The sequence below is a fragment of the Saimiri boliviensis genome, chromosome 7 (assembly GCF_048565385.1).
Source record: "Saimiri boliviensis isolate mSaiBol1 chromosome 7, mSaiBol1.pri, whole genome shotgun sequence".
NCBI classification, from domain to species: Eukaryota; Metazoa; Chordata; class Mammalia; order Primates; family Cebidae; genus Saimiri; species Saimiri boliviensis.
In genome coordinates this window covers 92,673,810-92,695,871 of record NC_133455.1, presented here as the reverse complement: position 1 = coordinate 92,695,871, position 22,062 = coordinate 92,673,810, and the positions used below count along the sequence as shown (strand labels likewise).

General features: G+C 41.3%; 1 protein-coding gene across 6 annotated transcripts in view; it reads left to right on the top strand.

The window, feature by feature from the left end:
* DENND5B (DENN domain containing 5B) overlaps window positions 1-22,062 on the top strand; it is a 207,736-nt gene that overhangs the window by 4,496 nt on the left and 181,178 nt on the right. The window lies entirely within an intron of this gene.

Below are 22,062 nucleotides of genomic sequence, written 5' to 3'. Positions count from 1 at the left end.
AAATATGTAGATCCCTTAATAGCTGAAAATAATCTAAATATATACATTAAAATATATTTTAAAATGGAGGACTTAGAAACTGTCTGGTGATATCCACCTGTATATTCTGATATATTTACCTGTTGTCCTTTCTGCACCACATCTTAGTTGTTGTGCTTCTCCTACTCACTGTATATTTTTAAGATGCACTTTGTCCATAAACAAAACATCCTTTAAGTGTTAAAGGAGAAATGTTTACATTTCCTTTAAATATTAAAGATAAGGAAAAGGTTTCACAGCAGGATTCTTTATTGCATGTAGAAGAAAGGAGGTATAAATGGAGGTAAATTATGCAATTAGTTGACATTAGGGAAGGCAGACATCATTTTGAAATCTCATTTTTTTTATTTTATTTTTTCTGAGGTGGAGTCTCGTTCTGTTGCCCAGGCTGGAGTGCAGTGGTACAGTCTTGGCTCACTGCAGCCTCTGCCTCCTGGGTTCAAGCAATTCTGCCTCAGTCTCCCAAGTAGCTGGGACTACATGTGCATGCCGCCACACTTGGCTAATTTTTTGTGTTTTAGTAGAGATTGGGTTTCACCGTGTTGCCCATGCTGGTCACAAACTCTTGAGCTCAGGCAGTCTGCCTGCCTCAGCCTCCCAAAAGTGTTGGGATTTATAGGCATGAACCACTGTGCCTGGCCTGAAATCTCATTTTATAGCTCTTATTTCCTTTAAGATCTGGCTATAGGAATACACATGGCTTAAATTTACAGCAGCGAATCTTTTGAGCAATGGGAAAATGAAGGACATGATGAGGGCTTTATTAAGTAACATAAATACACAAGCCCTCCAAGAGAGAAGGGACTTTTCCTGTTTCATAGTGTCTTATATACAGTACACAGTGTTTAATGAAGGAATGAATATAAGTTTGCATATGAGTCTACAAATTATGTGATGACCAGAGTATTCTTTTTTTCTTGTCCTTTTTTTTTTTTTTTTGAGATGGAATCTCACTCTGTCACACAGGCTGGAGTGCAGTGGTGTAATCTTGGCTCACTGAAACCTCCCCCTCCTGGTTTCAAGCTATTCTCCTGCCTCAGCCTCCTGAGTAGCTGGGCCTGCAAGTACACGCCTCCATGCCAGGCTAATTTTTGTATTTTTAGTAGAGATGGCGTTTCACCTTGTTGGTCAGGCTGGTCTTGAACTCCTGACCTCAGGTGATCCACTAGCCTCAGCCTCTCAAAGTGCTGGAATTACAGGTATGAGCCACCATGCCTGGCCCACAGTATTTTAAAAGTGTTCCCATGGTAGCCTGGATTCAATCCTGCTCATAGTTGTTGAAGTCTGATGGATGAGATCTCTGCCATAGAACTTTGTTTAGATCTTTTCCTTAGTGTCTCTCTCTAGCTACTTTTAGCTTTGGTTGTGTTGGGTGTGGTTTTCAAAAGAGCGTAGAGATGGTGGAGACCATGATCTGAATTCAATTAAGTATAATAAAATTTAGTCAAGACTGACAATATCATGTCACATTCATTCTTGAAGGGAACTTAGACATATTTACAGTGAAAAAACTGAGCCTCAGAGAGTAAGGGCCCCCGCAGGTCACATTTGATCAGCAGTAGACACCTGACTAGTGCCTGGTGGTTCCTGTCCACTACTCCCCATAGTTATTCTATTTTTTTAAGCTCAGAAAAAAGATGAGCTTGACTCATTCAGCAAGCATTTCAAAACTGCCCTGATTCCAGACTGAATGTCATAGTCAAGACTATGCTGAAGTCTGTCTTTTAAAAACAGTGACCAGGTGTATAGGCTTAGGGTGGGATAGAAACTCCCCTGATGCAAATACCATTGGTACTGTGTCAGTTGTTAGCTTTGTTGACATCCTTGGCTCACAATAGATTCTTGATAGTTTGGAAGGTCTGCTGGCCAGGTAGCTGGGGGGCTGAGGAAGGAGTAGTACAAGGATCAGCCTTCATTTTCATGAGTCCAAAGAAGATTGCAGATGTAGTTGCTGTGTGCTGGATTGGCTGTTTGTCCCCAAACCTCACATTGAAATTTGATTTCTAATGTGTGAAGTGGGGGTCTATTGGGAGATATTTGGGTTACGGGGGCAGATCCCTTGTTAATGGCTTGGTACCCTCCTGGAGGTAGTAAATTCTCCTTCTATGAGTTCCCACAAAAGCTAGTTGTTAAAAAGAGTCTAGCACCACTCCCCTACCCTTTTCATTCCTCTCTCTTGCTATGTGATCTCTGATCTGTGGAGTGGAAGCAGCCTGAAGCCCTTACCAGAGGCAGATGCTGGCACCATGCCTCTTGGGTAGAACTACAAACTATTTCTTTTCTTTTCTTTCTTTTTTTTTTTTTTTTTTTTTTGAGATAGGGTCTCTGTTACCCAGGCTGGAGTGCAGTGATATAATCTTGGCTCATTGCAGCCTTGACCTCCTTGGGCTCAAGCAGTCCTTCACCTCAGTCTCCCTAGTACCTGGGACCACAAGCATGTGCCACCATGCTTGGCTAACTTTTGTATTTTTTGTAGAGATGGGATTTTGCCATGTTGTCCAGGCTAATCTCGAACTCCTGTACTCAAGCAGTCTGTCCGGGTGAGCCAGCATGCCCAGCTGAGCCATTTCTTTATAGACTGCCCAGCCTCAGGTATTTCTTTATAGCAACACAAAAACAGAGTAAGACACTGTAGTATAATGATCACTTGATTTTGGAAATCTACTGGAAGTAAAACTCTTGATACTGAAATTGGCCCAAATGTGAGTGAAAATAAATTCTCTGTAATAACTCCAAGGCTCAAGCATATGGCCCATTTTTAAAGCAAGACACACCAGCATAGAGAAGTGGGAAGACAAGAGAGGGGAAGAGGGTGAGACAGTGTCTTTCGGGGAGGAGAGAAAGGGAAAGAAAAGGGGACAGGGAGAGAGAAAGGGGGTTGGAGGAATACAAGTTGTCTCTGCTGCTGAGATGTTAAGACAAACTGTCCTAAAATTCCTATGCACATGCTTTTGCTTGTATTTCCACTGTTGGTCACAGATACTCTTAAAGTAATAAAAGTAAATATCTAGAATTCAATGCATTGTTAGTCATGATTTCCATAAAGCTCCATACAGAAGAAAACATTTTCCTTTTCTTTTCTTTTTTTTTTTTTTTTTTTTTTTTTTTTTTTAGACGGAGTTTCGCTCTTGTTGCCCAGGCTGGAGTGCAATGGCGCGATCTCGGCTCACCGCAACCTCCGCCTCCTGGATTCAGGCAATTCTCCTGCCTCAGCCTCCTGAGTAGCTGGGATTACAGGCACACGCCACCATGCCCAGCTAATTTTTAGTATTTTTAGTAGAGACGGGGTTTCACCATGTTGACCAGGATGGTCTCGATCTCTCGACCTCGTGATCCACCCGCCTCGGCCTCCCAAAGTGCTGGGATTACAGGCTTGAGCCACCGCGCCCGGCCAACATTTTCCTTTTCTATAATTTTCTGAAGAGTAGAGATGGTTCCTATACAGGATGCTTTAGGAAACATGTGCCATATGCCTGATCCTTAGCATTTTGTTTAATAATGATATAAATTTTGTTTTTGATAAAAGCATAACTAGCTACTATATTTTGGATAATTTAATGTTAAATGCTTATAGTATGTCAGATTATGGAGTACATACATAAGTCATGGCCACTATTCTGTAAGAATCTATGATGAAATAGTAATAGTAAAATAGCATTTATATAGTGCTTTCCACATACCAGACATTGTGCTAAATTCTTGTTGGTTTACAGTGGCGTGATCTCTGCTTATTGCAACCTCCACCTCCTGAGTTTAAGTGATTCTCGTGCCTCAGCCTCCCAAGTAGCTGGGACTACAGGTGCATGCCACCATGCCTGGCTAATTTTTGTATTTTTTGGTAGAGACAGGGTTTCACCATGTTGGCCAGGCTGGTCTTGAACTCCTGACCTCAGGTGACTGCCTACCTTGGCCTCCCAAAGTTCTGGGATTGCAGGCATGAGCCACTGTGCCCACCCACTGTGCTAATTCTTTATAGGTGTTAACTCATTCAGTCCATACAACAACCTTAGGAAATAGGCATTGTTTTCCCTTTTGTACACATGAGGAAACTGAGTCTAGAGAATTTAATTACTGTGGTTCATGTAAGTAAGAAACCTGGATTGAAGGTCTGTCTGACATAATTCATTTATACCCATAACAACTACATTTGCTGTCTCTGGTAACATATGCTGGATTATACAGATTGTAAAATCTACCAGTATACAGATCTATTGTCAAATGAAATTATCTTATTATTCCTCTATATGGAAAAGATACTAAAGGGGAAACGACTGGGCAGGCCTTTATGACCTGACCTAGTTTGTTTCTTCTTTGGTCAGCACAAGTAATTTCGTTTGCATGCATTTCTTCATTTGTCGGAGAGTTAGAAGAGTATATATTTGATGATATTTTTGCTTTTGTCAATGAATATTTATAAAGATAAGGTGTTACTATATAAATAAAGGCTTTTACTGTGAAATATGCCACTTTCAACTTTTTAAAAAACGTCTTTGCTTTTCTTACTGGGTTTTATCATTCCTTAGCATAAATAATTTGTCATTAGGTGAGTTTATAGCTTTTAAAAGAAATATATGAATGCCTGTGAAACCATAGCTGGCAGGGCAGTCAGTACAGTAGTCAGAAACTGAGATTTTGGGCCTGGCTTGTCACTTTGACAGCTGTATGCATCAGTGTTCTCATCTGCCTTGAAAAGTGTTAAATGAGATTAATGATTTCTCAACTACTGCTCTTGGGGTCTGACATTGTTTTTGAGTAAAAAAACTTAATTTAGCTAAAAAAAAAAAAAATCCTAAATGTCATAGAACAAGAGGACTAATACATACCACATTTATAGTCAGCCCTCCATGTCCAAGGGCTCCCAATCTGTGGATTAAACCATCATTGAATTGAAAATACAGTGTTCAAAAAAAATAAAAACTGTAAACAGTAGTTGCATTTGTACTGAACATACACAGTTTTTTATTCTTGCCATTTTTCCCTAAACAATACAGCAAACAACCATTTACGTAGAATTTGCATTGTATTAAGTATTGTAAGTAACCTGAGATTATTTTAAGTGTACGGGAGAATGTGCATATGTTATCTGTATATACTATACCATTTTTTTTTTTTCTTTTTTGAGACGGAGTTTCGCTCTGGTTACCCAGGCTGGAGTGCAATGGCATGACCTTGGCTCACCGCAACCTCCGCCTCCTGGGGTCAGGCAATTCTCCTGCCTCAGCCTCCTGAGTAGCTGGGATTACAGGCACGTGCCACCATGCCCAGCTAATTTTTTGTATTTTTAGTAGAGATGGGGTTTCACCATGTCGACCAGGATGGTCTCAATCTCTTGACCTGGTGATCCACCTGCCTCGGCCTCCCAAAGTGCTGGGATTACAGGCTTGAGCCACCACGCCTGGCTACCATACCATTTTATGTAAGGGGTTGGAGCATCCTGGGAGTCTTGGGACCAGTCCCCCATAGATACTGAGGGATAACTGTACCACGTGAGGACGGATTAAGTAATTACTAAATCAGCCACCAGGAAAGGGAGAAAATCAATTATTGTATACAGTTCCCTTTCCAGGAAAGCTACAATTTTTAATAAGCATTTTCAAATGTTAGTGTCAATTAATGGACTCCCAATTATTATCTACATGGACTTTAAGGACCCGGAGGTTCCTGTTTGAAATTAACATATTAATTTCTAGATTATTACTGTAGTAAGGATGATACTGGCAGCTCCCGAATAATAGTGAGATCTTTGAATAATTTTTTCTACTTAAAATTCTCTAATAACTTCTTTTATATTTAGAATAATGTTCAAACTTTTAAATATTTGTTTATAACAAATAAATATTATATTTATTTATTTATAACAAGAGTGAGACAGGGTCTTGCTCTATAGCTCAGGCTGGAGGGCAGTACTGTAATCACAGGTCACGGCAGCCTCAGCCTCCCAGGCTCAAGTGATCCTCCTACCACAGCCTGCCAAGTAGCTGGGACTAAAAGTGTGCACCACTATGCCTGACTAATTAAAAAAAAATTTTTTTTTTTGTAGAGGTGGGGTGTCTCTATGTTGCCTAGGGTGGTCTTAAACTCCTGGGCTCAAGGGATCCACCCATCTTGGCCTCTCAAAGTGCTGGGATTACAGGGGTGAGCCACTGTGCCTGGCCTATGTGTGCGTTTAAAAAACCCTAAAGTGGGCCAGGCACAGTGGCTCACTCCCGTAATTCTAGCACTTTGGGTGGCCAAGACGGGTGGATCACTTGAGGTCAGGAGTTTGTACCATGCGCACCAATATGGTAGAACTCCGTCTCTTCTAAAAATACAAAAATTAGCTGGGCATGGTTGCACTTGCCTGTAATCGCAGTTACTTGGGAGGCTGAGACACTAGAGTCACTTGAATCCAAGATGCCAAGGTTGTAGTGAGCTGAGATCACACTACTGCACTCCAGCCTGGGTAACAGAGGGAGACCCTGTCTCTAAAATAGAATAGAATAAAATAAAAACCTTAAAATGAAAGCTAGAATTTTCTTAAAAATGAGAAGCTTGAGACTGATGAAAAAGCAAGAGAAGGCATAAATGATTAATTTATTTTAAAAAGGTATAAAACAGCTTTGTGAAGAGCTAATAAAATTTCTTTCATCTGGCCAGGCGCGGTGGCTCAAGCCTGTAATCCCAGCACTTTGGGAGGCCGAGGTGGGTGGATCACAAGGTCGAGAGATGGAGACCATCCTGGTCAACATGGTGAAACCCCGTCTCTACTAAAAATACAAAAAATTAGCTGGGCATGGTGGCACGTGCCTGTAATCCCAGCTACTCAGGAGGCTGAGGCAGGAGAATTGCCTGACCCCAGGAGGCGGAGGTTGCGGTGAGCCGAGATCGCGCCATTGCACTCCAGCCTGGGTAACAAGAGCGAAACTCTGTCTCAAAAAAAAAAAAAAAAAAAAAATTCTTTCATCTATAAAATGTATTAGCCTTTTCCTTCAGCTTTGGGCACAGTCAGCCAGGGCAGTTCTCTTTGTTTTTATAAAGTTTAATCCTTTATGTTTTTTTTTTTCCTGTTTATAATCTTCTATTATGCTTTACAATGCACTGTTCCACCTAAGGCTTGACTTTTTAAGATGGCACTATGTAAGAGGTCCTCTTGGCCAGAGATTTCCAAAATTTTTGGTACAAAACTGTTTTTCCCCGTTACTTTTCTTTCCCTCCCTCCCTTTCTCCCTCCCTCCCTTCCTTTTTCCTTTCTTCCTTTCCTTTCCTTTTTATTTTCCCTTTTCCTTTCCTTTCCTTTTCCTCTCCCCTCTCCTCCCCCCTCTCCTCTCTTCTTTATTCTTTCCTTTGCTTTTTACTTCCCTTGCCCCTTTTCCTTTTCCCTTCCTTTCCTATTTCCATCTTGTCTTGTCTCTTCAGACAGAATCTTGTTCTGTCTCAAAAAAAAAATAAAATAAAATAAAATAAAAAAACTGGCTGGAGTGCAGTGGTGTGATCTTGGCTTACTGCAACCTGAACCTTCTGGGTTCAAGCAATTCTCCTGCCTCGTCCTCCCAAGTAGCTGGGACTACAGGCACCTGCCTCCACTCCCAGCTAATTTTTGTATTTTTAGTAGATATGGGATTTTGTCATGTTGCCCAGGTTGATCTCGAACTCCTGGCCTCACGTGATCCGTCCGCATCAGCCTCCCAAAGTGCTGGAATTACAGGGTCACCAGGCTGGAGTGCAGTCTTGGTTCACTGCAATCTCCGACTCCCAGGTTCAGGCAATTCTTCTGCCTTAGCCTCCTGAGTAGCTGGGACTGCAGGTGCCCACCACCACTCTGGGTTAATTTTTGTATTTTTAGTAGAGACAGGGTTTCACCATGTTGGCCAGGCTGGCCTCAACCTCCTGACCTCAGAAGATCCACACACCTTGGCTACCTAAAGTGCTGGGATTACAGGCATGAGCCATTGCACCTGGTCTGCATTACTTTTCAAATAAAATGCAGGGAAGGCTGGCTGAGAATGAAGAGGTAAGAACTGAGAATTCTAGGAATGAAAATATTATTATTTTACCTGCTGCTGAGACAGCATATCCTGAGGATAGAAGAGCATGGAGGACTGGCTTTCTCAGGTTTCTGAACCTTTCCCAAGAATCCATAACTTCACTAACTGTATTCAAAATTAAATATTGTAATTATTTTTACTAACATGGGTTTCTTGGGTTACTTTTTATTCTTTTGTTAAAAACTTGGTACATCACTCATGCAGAAAGCTAATTTTGAAATAATGCTTTATTTAAATGACTTTCAAAGATACGGGCTAGCATTTGTAAGTCAGAAGTAATCCCAGAAAGTCACCTTTTTACTAGGAAACTATGAAAATGGCTAACATTTATGAAGCATGAACTGTGGTTGGTGATTTATAAACACTAATTCTCACAATAACTTGAAAGTATTACTTTTCTCATTTTGTGGATGAGAAGGGCAACATTCAGTGAGTTGCCCAAAGACAGGAAAGCTGGTAGCTCAGATTCCATCCCAGGCTATCTGGCTGCAAAGGAGCGCTTTTTCCTTATGCTCTACTGCCTCTCTGAGTCCTTCAGACCAGCTGTCCTCAGCTGCTGGGTGATGACATGTTAATGGGCCTACTGTTCATGAGCTAGGTCACAAGTAATTATTAACAATAGTAGACATACTGAGATTATGATATGGATTTTAAAATAAATGGAATGGATTCAAGGTCTTCCCTCTAATGAATCATTTTCACTTAGTTTCATTCCTATGTGCTTTTATTGGGTGGGAGAGAGGTGGCATTATATGCATCAAACCAGTAATTGTGCATCATAGCCCCATGCATAATGGGAAATCTATTTTATGCTACTGGTAAGCTACTGTTACTGATGAGCTATGGATAGTGTCCACATATTCATAAAGCCTTTTAGAAATATCACTACAGAAGTAGTCTATTTGCTTTACTTTCCTCTAGACTTGTAAATTATTTTGTGCATTATCTGAGGACACCATGGGAGTATATTTCTCAACACCTTTGCTGATCTGGATTGTTTCTAGATAATTTTCTCAATTATACAGTGTTACAGTATTTTGGAAAGAGCATTTATAGATTATAATAAAAAAAATCCAAAAGATGATGTGTGCTAAAAACAAACAAAAATGTGATAGAGTTAATAATGTTGGGGTTGTAGAATCTTTTTTTTTTTTTTTTTTTTTTTGAGACAGGGTCCCACTTTGTCCCCCAGGCTGGAGTGCAGTGGCACGATCTTGGCTCACTGCAGTCTCCACTTTCCGTATTTAGGCAATCCTCCTGCCTCAGTCCCATAAGTAGTTGGGACTACAGGTGTGTGCTACCGCGCCTGGCTAATTTTTGTATTTTTCACCATGTTGCCCAAGCTGATCTCAAACTCCAGCGCTCAAGCTGTCAGCCAGGCTTGATATCCTAAACTGCTTAGGATTACAGGCTTGAGCCATCACGCCCGACCCTGTAGAATTTTTTCATTCAGCCCTGCTGTGAAGACTGAAGTGCTGAATCCTTAGATATAGTTTGTGGAATTTAAACTGTGAAACCCAGTTTAAAGGTATTTTTAAGTTTAAGAATTTTTTTTTTTTTTTTTTTTTGAGATGGAGTTTCGCTCTTGTTACCCAGGCTGGAGTGCAATGGTGCGATCTCGGCTCATCGCAACCTCCGCCTCCTGGGTTCAAGCAATTCTCCTGCCTCAGCCTCCTGAGTAGCTGGGATTACAGGCACGTGCCACCATGCCCAGCTAATTTTTTTTTTAACTTTAGTAGAGACGAGGTTTCATCTTGTTGACCAGGATGGTCTCGATCTCTTGACCTCGTGATCCACCCGCCTCAGCCTCCCAAAGTGCTGGGATTACAGGCTTGAGCCACCGCGCCTGGCAAGTTTAAGAATTTTTAAGTTTAAATTTATATTTATAGATTCCCAGAGACCTTCTGATGAAAATCCACTTAATTTTGCTTAATTTTTTCCTGTCCATACCTGGAGAATCCAGGTTTCAGGTTTCAGCTTTGCAACTATATTTTCTTGCACCTCCCTTCTCTTCCCTTTTTATGGTATAACATACTCTGTCATTTATTTAAACAGGAAATTATCCTATGGTTTGAGAAAGCGTTGGTGTAGAAGTGATAATGTAAATTAAGTAAATTTCTGATAATCTTAATTCCTCAGTACAGCTTGGCACAAGATTGCTCATAGACCACACTTTTGTACTTTTTTCTCTAATCCCTTCTTAAAAGATCACCCTTATTTTCATCTTGGTCTTCATGACGCCACTTCCTATTACTCTTTTATTTATCCCTTTTTGAGAAAAACCTGTAGAAAAATAAATATTCTTTTGACAAAAAAGTTCTTGTGTCATCATGTAAAACTTTATAGAGAATTTTTTTTTTTTTTTTTTTTTTTAAAGAAATAAGGTCTCACCCTGCTGCCCAGACTGGAATGCAGTGATGTGATCATAGCTCACTGCAGGCTTGATCTCCCAAAGTCCTGGGCTCTAGTGATCCTCCTGCCTCAACCTCCTGAGAAGCTGAGACCACAGCTGTGCACCACCATGCCCAGCTAATTAAAAACATTTTTTTTTTTGTAGAGATGGGTTCTTGCTTCATTGCACAGGCTGGTCTCAAACTCCTGGCTTCAAGTAATCCTCCCTCCTCAGCCTACAGAAGTGCTGGAATTACAGCTGTGAGCCACCATGCCTGGCCTGAAAAAACTTTTACATGTCTATCTGAATCCTCCAGTTACCTTCATTTCCAGCAGAAACTTTTTTTTTCTTTCTCTCACTTGTCTTTTTCTTTCTTTCATTATTATTATTATTATTATTTTGAGATGGTGTGTCTCTCTGTCTCTTCGGCTGGAGTGCAGTGGCATGATCACGGCTTACTGCAACCTCTGTCTCCTGGGTTCAAGCATTTCTCCTGTCTCAGCCTCCTGATTAGCTGGGATTACAGGTGCCCGCCACCACACTTGGCTAATTTTTGTATTTTTTAGTAGAGACGGAGTTTGACCTTGTTGGCCGTGCTGGTCTGTAACTTCCGACCTCAAATGATCCACCACCTTGGCCTCTTAAAATGCTGGGATGACAGGCGTGAGTCACTGTGTCTGGCCTCATTCTTCTTTTTTGGGGGGACAGAGTCTTGCTTTGTCACATAGGCTGGAGTACAGTGGCACAGTCATAACTCACTGTAACCTCAACCTCCCAGGCTCAAACAATCCTCTCACTTCAGCCTCTTGAGTCACTAGGACTACAGGTATGTGTCACTATGCCTGGTTAACTTTTTTTTTTTTTTTTTGAGACAGTCTCGCTCTATCGCCCAGGCTAGAGTGCAGGTGGCATGATCTTGGCTCACTGCAACCTACACCTCCTCTTCTTGTGTTCAGGTAATTTTTGTGCCTCAGCCTCCTGCGTAGCCGGGATTACAGGCATGCACCACCAGGCCCTGCTATGTGCCTGGTCAATTTTAAAATTTTTTGTGGACATGGGGTCTCATTGTGCTGCCCAGGCCGTCTCAAACTCCTGGACTTAAGCGATCCTCCTGCCTGGCCTCACAGAGTGCTGGAATTACAGGTGTGAGCCACCACACCCCGCCTGAAACTGGGAAATTTCTTCTATCTCACACCTTTTCAGGTTTAGTACCTTTTATTTCCAGTATCCCTTCAGTTTTCTTCTTGTTCCTTCTCTTGTGGTCCTTTGAGAAAACATGGGGACACTTGGCTAGGCTAATGATATTCTTTCTGGATATTAAATTTACATCAATTTTTTATTGCTGTAGATCAGGACTAAAATAGCAAAAAGGAATTGTTTTCTCTGGGCAGAGATGTAAATTATTTTTGAGGGGTAGTGGGTAGGCACAATCCCCTGATGTAGAAGTCCTCCTTTGTCACAAGAATCAGCACCAACATATCAATTGGAATTACATGACAATGAGAAGCAAACTTTAAGAATACATTGAACAGTAGGAATTTGTGGCTGGTTATAGGTTTAAAGCTTGTAGATTATTTACTTTTAGAACCACAGTGTTTTTTATTTTTAGGATAAGTTATCCTCAACTTTAACCATAACTTTTAAGGAAATTTAAATGGCTGGGGTAACAAGATAACAGATTGTTTAAAACTGTTTCCTATCTCCTGTCTCAAGTGTATGCTTTTTCTTAATAAATAAACTTCTGTCAGGATTTCAAAATATTCTGGCTCAGCTCCAGGGAAATGAACTTTCGTACTGGACATCTTTTGTTTCGTGCCATTGTTCCCTAGAACTATGACTGTGATTTCAGTTTATTAAAACATAGGCATTGGTACTCTTAAGATGATTATGCAAAAATAGGTTATTTTGTTTGGTTGTTCTCACTCCTGTCTGGCAGTGACTTCTTTTTTCCATTGGCAGCTCTAGCTACAATCCAATTTTAATTAAATACATGAAAGCTGTGTGTTCCAGAATGTAAAATCTGATATATTCTTCATAGTGAAGGACTGACAGGACTTGTTAACTGTGAACCACTTGTAAATCATCTTGTCTCTGGTGGATGGGGCCAATAGGGAAATAAAGTATTGAGTGTATGGAGAGGGTAGAAGTTGGTAGAAAACAAAAACTTAAGAACCACACTGGTGATTCCAAAATTCCCCCTCCATCTCCCTTTTTTTTTTTTAGTTTTAATTTTGAGACAGTCTTGCACTGTCACCCAGGCTGGAGTGCAGTGGCGCAATCTTGGCTGACTGCAACCTACACCTCCCAGGTTCAAATGAGTTTCTTCTGCCTCAACCTCCTGAGTAACTGGGACTGCAGGCGCATACCACCACACCAGCTAACTTTTGTATTTTTGATAGAGACAAGGTTTCGCCACGTTGCCCAGGCTGGTCTCGAACTCCTGACTTAAAGAGATCCACCTGCGTCAGCCTCCCAAAGTGTTGGAATTACAGGCATGAGCCACCATGCCTGGCTACCTCCCTTTTACATTTTTATTATTATTATTTTTTAGAGACGGGATCTCACTCTCTCACCCACGCTGAAGTATGGTGGCGCAATCATGGCTCACTGCAGCCTCAACCTGTTCTCCAGTGGTTCTTTTGCCTCAGCCTTCCAAGTAGCTGGGACCACAGGCATATGCCACCACACCTGGCTAATTTTTTTTTACTTTAGGTAGAGACAGGATCTCACTGTATTGTACAGGCTGGTCTCCAATGGTCCTTGACTCAAATGGTCCTTCCACATTGGCCTCCCACTGTTGGGATTTCAGACATGAGCCACTATGCCCTTTTTTTTTTTTTTTTTTTTTTTTTAAATGAAAGAGACTGAGTCTCCCTATGTTGCCCAGGCTGGAGCACAGTGGCTATTAACAGGCCATCATAGCTCATTACAATTTCAATCTCCTTGGCTCGAGGGATCTTCCTGCCTCAGCCTCCTGAGATAGCATTGGGACTAATGGTGTGTACCATGGTGCCTGGCCAAAATTCTCCTTATCTCCTTGATAACTCTTTCATCCTCTCCGCCACTTAGAACACAAAATTTGTGGTTAGAGTAAGAGAAGTGATAGAGGGAAAGCCAGCAAATGCCCTAGATCCCAGAGCTTCTGCAGATTTAATTGCCGGTTGGAGAGTCATGGAGTCATTATAAGAGTTTCCTGCCCAAGTATTGAGCCTACTTCATGAACATTGAGCGAAATTACATTTACTTTTACCTGGAATGAAATCTCTAAGCAGGAGTAAAAATTGAAATTTTTCTCAATGTGAACATAAGGCCATGACATAGATAAACCTTGCTGATTCATTACGGGGCAGAGGCCCAATATGAAATGTCTGTTAACATTATGTACATTCAGTATTTATTTCAGTGGCTTATTGAACTCTGTTGAATAGATCAGGTGACAGCTTTTTTCTGAACATCAGTCTTTGAGGGACAGGTGAAGCACTGGTTATGTGTGTGAGTTAGATTGGTGTTTTTTTTTTTTTTTTCAAATGTAGAAGAAAGTAACTTCTTAAAGTTTTTGCTCTTAAAATTACATTATTTCATAATATTCAAATTTGCCTTAGGGACTTAACGTATAAATTATTGTATTATTTTAGTAAACACAAATGAATATATATATATTATTTTTTTGAGATGGAGTTTCGCTCTTTTACCCAGGCTGGAGTGCAATGGCGCGATCTTAGCTCACCGCAACCTCCGCCTCCTGGGTTCAGGCAATTCTCCTGCCTCAGCCTCCTGAGTAGCTGGGATTACAGGCACGTGCCACCATGCCCAGCTAATTTTTTTTGTATCTTTAGTAGAGATGGGGTTTCACCATGTTGACCAGGATGGTCTCGATCTCTCGACCTTGTGATCCACCCGCCTCGGCCTCCCAAAGTGCTGGGATTACAGGCTTGAGCCACCGTGCCCGGCCTACAAATGAATATTTTTTTAATGTCTCTGAACTAATTAGATTCTGTTTTCTCTCAAGTGTGGGAACTATTTTGTACCCTGTTCCCTGATCTCTGCCTTTTGACCCTGTTCCTTTGTGATGAGATTATGGATAGGCCTTTGAGCTTTTCTCCAGTCTGATCAGGTTTCCTTACACAACAACATATAAAGCTTTAAGCTTCTTTAAAAGATGCTCTTAGAATTGAAGAGAACACTCAGATTTAATTGGCATGAGTTTTGTAAATATTTTTTCTTTAAAAAGTCTTTTTCTTCCTTAATGCTTTCCTTTCCCCAAAATCTATTTAATTGTATTTTCTAAAATTGCTTATTTTAGGAGAGGCTAACGTGTAGAGCTCTCTAGGATAAGGAAGTCCAAGAGAGATTCAACTGCTTATTCCCCACTTCTTTTCCCTGTAGGGTATGAGAAGTTAAAATCTGGATTCAGAGGATGTCATACAAGAGCAGGAGATTATTTTCAGAGAGAATCAGTGCTTTAACTTTCTTATAGTAAAACACTTATTAGATAACACCTTTTAAATACTTTTTCAGACACCTAAAATAGAGTAGGAAGAGAAACAAGACAGAGTAAAGGAGACTAATTTCATTGGCTACGTGTTAATAACTCGTGAGTTTTTTTGAGAAAGAGTAAAATTAGCCGGGCGCGGTGGCTCAAGCCTGTAATCCCAGCACTTTGGGAGGCCGAGGCGGGTGGATCACGAGGTCGAAAGATCGAGGCCATCCTGGTCAACATGGTGAAACCCCGTCTCTACTAAAAATACAAAAAACTAGCTGGGCATAGTGGTGCGTGCCTGTAATCCCAGCTACTTAGGAGGCTGAGGCAGGAGAATTGCCTAAGCCCAGGAGGCGGAGGTTGCGGTGAGCCGAGATCGCGCCATTGCACTCCAGCCTGGGTAACGAGCGAAACTCCGTCTCAAAAAAAAAAAAAAAAGTAAAATTAGTGACAAAAATAAGGGCTTAGGGATTTTATATTTTGTTATTTTACATCCTATTTTCAAGATTATCCAGAAAACTAAGCATTTGCTCTGTTTCAGACATTTTTAATAGGATTTTCTAAGGAATGTCTGTTTTACACACCATCAGAAAAATTTATAGCAGTGAAGCTGTAGGACTTTGGTTTACTACTCACAATGAGTGAGGGTAAATAAAATGATTGGTTTGAAATAATAAAAAGCAATATGTGCTCACTGAAACCTCCACCTCCTGGGTTCAAGCGATTTTCCTGCCTCAGCCTTCAGAGTAGGTGGGATAACAGGCATGTGCCACCATGCCTGGCTGATTTCGTAGTTTTAGTAGAGATGGGGTTTCTCCAGGTTGGTCAGGCTGGTCTTGAACTCCCGACCTCAGGTCATCCGCTCTCCTCAGCCTTCCAAAGTGCTGGAATTACATGTGTGAGCCACCATGCCTGGCCTGGCAATATTTGCGTTTAAAAAATTGTGGCTTGGGGCCGGGCATGGTGGCTCACACCTGTAATCCTAGCACTTTGGGAGGCCGAGGTGGGTGGATCACCAGAGGTCAGGAGTTCAAAACCAACCTGACCATCATGGTGAAACTCCATCTTTAAATAAAAAAAAAATTTTTTTTTTAATTGTGGCTTTTGGTCAGGCATGGTGGCTCACGCCTATAATTCCAACACTTTTGGAGGCTGAGGTGGGTGGATCACCTGAGGTTGGGAGTTCAAGATCAGCCTGGCCAACATAGTGAAACCCCATCTCTACTAAAAATACGAAAGATTAGCCAGGCGTGATGATAGGAGCCTGTAATTCCAGCTACTAGGGAGGCTGAGGCAGGAGAATCACTTGAACCAAGAGACAGAGGTTGCGGTGAGCCCAGAATGTGCCATTGTACTCCAGCCTGGGTCACAGGAGTGAAACTCCATCTCAAAAATAAATAAAAAATAAAATTGTGGCTTTTAAATTGTTTTTCTAAAAAAGAAATTTAATGGATTAGAGTTTTCTACTTCAGGTATTTACTTTTTTTTTTTTTTTTGAGACGGAGTTTCGCTCTTGTTACCAGGCTGGAGTGCAATGGCGCGATCTTGGCTCACCGCAACCTCCGCCTCCTGGCTTCAGGCAATTCTCCTGCCTCAGTCTCCCGAGTAGCTGGGATTACAGGCACGTGCCACCATGCCCAGCTAATTTTTTGTATTTTTAGTAGAGACGGGGTTTCACCATGTTGACCAGGATGGTCTCGATCTCTCGACCTCGTGATCCACCCACCTCGGCCTCCCAAAGTGCTGGGATTACAGGCTTGAGCCACCGAGCCCGGCCAGGTATTTACTTTGAGGGATAGAAATTAAATCCATAGTTTCTGCAGCGCTTAAAAAAAAAAAAAAACCCAAATCCTTTCTACAATCAATAAAGTGAAATGAGAAAAGAAAGAGTAGTGAGTGGCCTGGTGCAGTGGCTTGCACATGTCATCCCAGCACTTTGGGAGGCCAGAGGTGAGTGGATCACCTGAAGTCAGGAGTTTGAGACGAGCCTGGTCAACATGGTGAAACTCCGTCTCTACTAAAAATATAAAAAATTAGCGGGGTGTGGTGGCAGGCACCTGTAATCCCAGCTACTCAGGAGGCTGAGGCAGGAGAATTGCTTGAACCTGGGAGGTGGAGGTTGCAGTGAGCTGAGATCATGCCGTTGCACCCCAGCCTGGGCAACGAGAGTGAAACTCCATCTCAAAAATAAATAAATAAATAAATAGAATAGCTTTGAATCTCAGTTGCTTAACGCTAAAATAATATATATATATATTTTTCTATTTTATAAAGGGGAAAACACTAGTGACAAGATAGGAAGAAGCTAGTTAGCAGAAGAGGCAACTCAATGACAAATAAGTAAACTCTTGATCTCTATCTTACTGATCCAATTTATTTGTTGTCAGGTAGAATGGAAACATGTTTATATGGTACAAGAAACCTCTGATGGAAAATCTGGTTGTCTCCCTTCAGGTTGCTGAGAATGAGATTTCAGAAAGGCTAAGTCTTGAAGCAGCAGTAGATCTGACACTTGTCCTTCACAGCTCCCTTCCTGTCTCCCATAGTAAGGGCTATGTAAACAAGTCGTGATCAGTGCTGGCACTTGCAGCAGAGAATGCCTGCAGTTTCCTTTTCCGTGCAGCAGAGTAATTGTAGGGTCAATCTTTTGATTGTATTACTATGTTTTGGCTGTTGGTGCTTTTAAAATTCCCAGTTTGTGTTGCTATAAGGAAGATAACATTTCTGACCCTTTCTGTAAATGACTTTCCTGCCAAAACCTACCTATGAGTTTCAGATGTTTAAGCCAAACAAACAAACAGGCAAAAGACCTTAGGATACCAAAGAAGGGACAGTTACAGTAGTTGGAAAAGCTTCTGCAAGGACAAGTGTGCATTTCTCATTTTCTTTAAACTTATCAGTTTACTGGAAATGAATATGATTTTTGTCAGTAATGACAGTGCCAAAACAGTTACTAAATTTTTTTTGAGTAAATGAAACCAAACTCCTAAAAAAGAAAAAAGGAAAAAAAAATATATATGTATATATAAAAGAAATATGGTTTGGCGCCTTGGCTCACACCTGTAATCCCAGCACTTTGGGAGGCTGAGGTGGGTAGATTATCTGAGGTTGGGAGTTCGAGACCAGCCTGGCCAACATGGTGAAACCCCATCTCTACTGAAAACACAAAAATTAGCCAGGTGTCATGGCACACACCTGTAGTCCAAGCTACTCAGGAGGCTGAGGCACAATTGTTTGAACCTTAGAGGTGGAGGTTGCAGTGAGCTGAGATAGCACCACTGCACTCGCCTGGGTCTGACAGAATGAAACTCCGTCTCAAAAAAAAATTTTTTTTTTCTTGGTGTTTTTTAGTTATTTTTTAGGATAAGTTGAATTAAGATGAATTAGTTGTTCCTAAGTACTGTGACTGACATTGGCTCTTGTTATTTTTTTGAGAAGAGTCTCACTATGTTGCTCAGGCTGGAGTGCAGTGACACAATCATGGCTCACTGCAACTTCTGCCTCCTGGGCTCAAGTGATCCTACTGCCTCAGCCTCCTGAGTAGCTGCTATCACAGGCATGTACCACCATATTCGGCTAATTTTTTTTGTATTTTTAGTAGAGACAGAGTTCACCATGTTGGCCAGGCTGGTGTTGAACTCCTGACCTCAAGTGATCCGCCTGCTTCCGACTTCCAAAGTGCTAGGATTACAGGCCTGAGCCACTGCTCCTGGCTGGCATTACACGCCACCATGCCAAGCTAATTTTTGTATTTTTTTTTTTTTTTTTTTAGAGATGGGGCTTTGCCATGTTGCCTAGGCTGGTCTTGAACTCCTGAGTTCAAGCAATCCACCTGCCTTAGCCTCCCAAAGTGCTTTGCATAAGTTTGCACTGCTGGTGGCAGAATCAGAACCACAACATAGATTCTTCTGGGTCCAAATCCAGGCCCCTTTAACTGTATAGAGAACAGTCTCAGAGAAACTTAATCATTCTCATGTGTAAAAGAGCCCACCTTTTTAATGTGATAGAAAGCAGGGCATTTATATACTTAAAAGGAATATTAGTAACCTATAATGTTAACCTAAATCACATTCTGAATGAAAACAGGACCAACTATGGGCTTTTTATGCATGAAAATTATAAATTTCGTTGTTTGCGCGTCCTGTTTTAGCAGTAGATTATCTACATGTAAGTGACCGGAGGCAGGAAGATGTATAAATTGCTTAACAGGACTCAACAACGTAAGTGTAAAAGGACTCAGTAGATAATACTTCTTTCTTTTCACTCCCTTCTCTTCTCTTCCCTTATGTCTTTCTTTTTTTAGACAGAGTCTTGCTTTGTCACCGAGCAGTGGCATGATCTCAGCTAATTGCAACCTCTGCCTCCTGGGCTTAAGTGATCTTTATACCCTAGTCTCCCAAGTAGTTGTGAGTACAGGTTTGTGCCTGCGTGCCTGGCTAGTTTTGTTTGTTTGTTTGTTTGTTTTATTTATTTATTTATACAGAGTCTCACTCTATCGCCAGGCTGGAGTACAGTGGCGCGATCCCAGCTTACTTCCAGTTTCAAGCAATTCTCCTGCCTCAGTCTCCTGAGTAGCTGGGACTACAGGCACGCACCGCCGTGCCCGGCTAATTTTTATTTATTTATTTATTTTTTAGTAGAGGCGGGGTTTCACCATATTGGTCAGGGTAGTCTCCATCTCTTGACCTCATGATCCACCCGCCTCAGCCTCCCAATGTACTGGGATTACAGTCATGAGCCACCAAGCCCGGCCCTTTGTTTTTATTTTTATTTTTGTGGAGACAGAGTTTTGTCATGTTGCCCAGGCTGGTCTCAAGTGGGCCACCTGCCTTGGCTTCCAGAAGTGTTGGGATTACAGCCATGAGCCACTGTGGCCAGCCTAATCCTTTAATAGATGCAGTAGTTGAATTGACAAGGTTGTGAATACCAGGAACCAAGGATCATTGAGAGTTATCTTGAGGCTGACTCCCACAGTGCTTAAATCTGTTAGGATCTATGATCTTCAGCAGTGGTTCTAAGTAGAGTATACTAAAGCAATAGTACTGTGCAGGATTTTGATGCCATCTCTGCCGAAGGAAATAATACAGTCTACTATTATCTTTAGAATTGCAGTATGGCATAGGCTGGTTGTGGTGGCTCACACCTGTAACTTTAGCACTTAGGGAGGCAGAAGTGGAAGGATCGCTTGAGGCTAGGAGTGTGAGACCAGCGTGGGCAACATGGCAAAACCCTGTCTCTAAAAAAATACAAAAATTAGCCAAGGCTTGTGGTGCCTACCTGTAGTCCCAGCTACTTTGGAGGCTGAGGTGGGAGAATCACTTGAGCCTGGGAATTAGAGGTTGCTTGAGCCCAGGGGACAGAGGTTGTAATGAGCCAAGATCACACCACTGTACTCCAGACTGAAGCCAAACCCTGTCTCAAAAAAAAAAGAATGAAAAGAGAAGGCTGGTAGTGGAAGGGAACTGAAATGTGCTTAGTAAATTATGTAAGGAAGCATTAGTCTTTGGTCAGAAATTTTGTTGTTAGCCAGCTGCAAGTGAACCCATCTGGCACACTTTTTCATTATTCTTCTGAAATATTCACGGGCTCTAACAGTTCCTACCTTGTTTGCACTAGATCCTCACATACTCTCATTTTCTGACAGCCAATCTGGAGTTGCAGTGGGTTGCCCTTGTTTTGTTTCTTGTTGCTGGGGATATAATCAATAAAGAGTAGACCCTCAAGGTAGAGTTTGTGGATACTCAGATTCACTTATAAATAATGGCTAAAGTAATCACTAAAGTTTATTATGCATATATATATATATATGTGTGTATATATATGTATATATGTATATATATATAATACTTTATCTCTGAATTATGAATCTATTCTCATTAAACAGTAAAATTCATTTTCTTTCTTTTTTTTTTTTTTTCTAAGATAGAGTCTTGCTTTGTCCCCCAGGCTAGAGTGCAGTGGCGTGATCTTGGCTCATTGCAACCTCGGGTTCAAGCAGTTCTCCTGCCTCAGCCTCCCTAGTAGCTGGGATTACAGTCATGCGCTACCATGCCCAGCTAATTTTTATATTTTTAGTAGAGATGGTGTTTTGCCACACTGGCCAGGCTGGTCTCAAACTCCTGAGTTTCAGGTGATCCACTCACCTCAGCCTCCCAGTGTTGGGATTACAGACGTAAGCCACTGCAACTGGCCCGTTTTCATTAAAGAAAATTTTTTTGTTTAGAGAACATATGATTAAAGGTTAAATTTTTTTTTTTTTTTTTTTTTTTTTTTTTTTTTTTTTTTGAGACGGAGTTTCGCTCTTGTTACCCAGGCTGGAGTGCAATGGTGCGATCTCGGCTCACCGCAACCTCCGCCTCCTGGGTTCAGGCAATTCTCCTGCCTCAGCCTCCTGAGTAGCTGGGATTACAGGCACGTGCCACCATGCCCAGCTAATTTTTTTTTGTATCTTTAGTAGAGACGGGGTTTCACCATGTTGACCAGGATGGTCTCGATCTCTTGACCTCGTGATCCACCCGCCTCGGCCTCCCAAAGTGCTGGGATTACAGGCTTGAGCCACTGCGCCCGGCTTGGTTAAATTTTTTTATTTGCAAAAGATATTTGCATGTTTCTTATTAGCTTCCAAGAGATCTCTTGAAATTGTTTAGGATGTAGCTCAAGAGAGGTAATAAATAATCCTTTTATTTTTAAAAATTAAATTATCTTCAGTTCATTGATATTAGGCTTATCTAGGATTCAAAAATGTTTCTGAAAATTGGTCTTAACAAACTCCTCTCAAAGTACATAAGACTGCTGTTTGTACTGAGTAGTAGCTTTAGTTCACTTAGGTATTCCTACTTCCATTTTACAAAGAAACTTTGCCACTTTGTCTTCACAGTTAAAGTATGATCTTCTTACATTAACTCTCTGCTTTGCGCAGAAATGGAATCCTCAGTTTTTGTTTCTGTTTTTACCCCCAAAGGAGGTTAGCAGTTGGAGTTCATTAAAAAAAAAAAAATGAGATTTTACCTAGTTGAGTGGTAGATACAGATTTTAGGAAGAGTAGAATCAGTCTTTACATTTTTGTAGGTGAACACTGTGATGGCAGTGTTGAAAAAGATGGGGTATTTGTGTTATAAATTTGTATG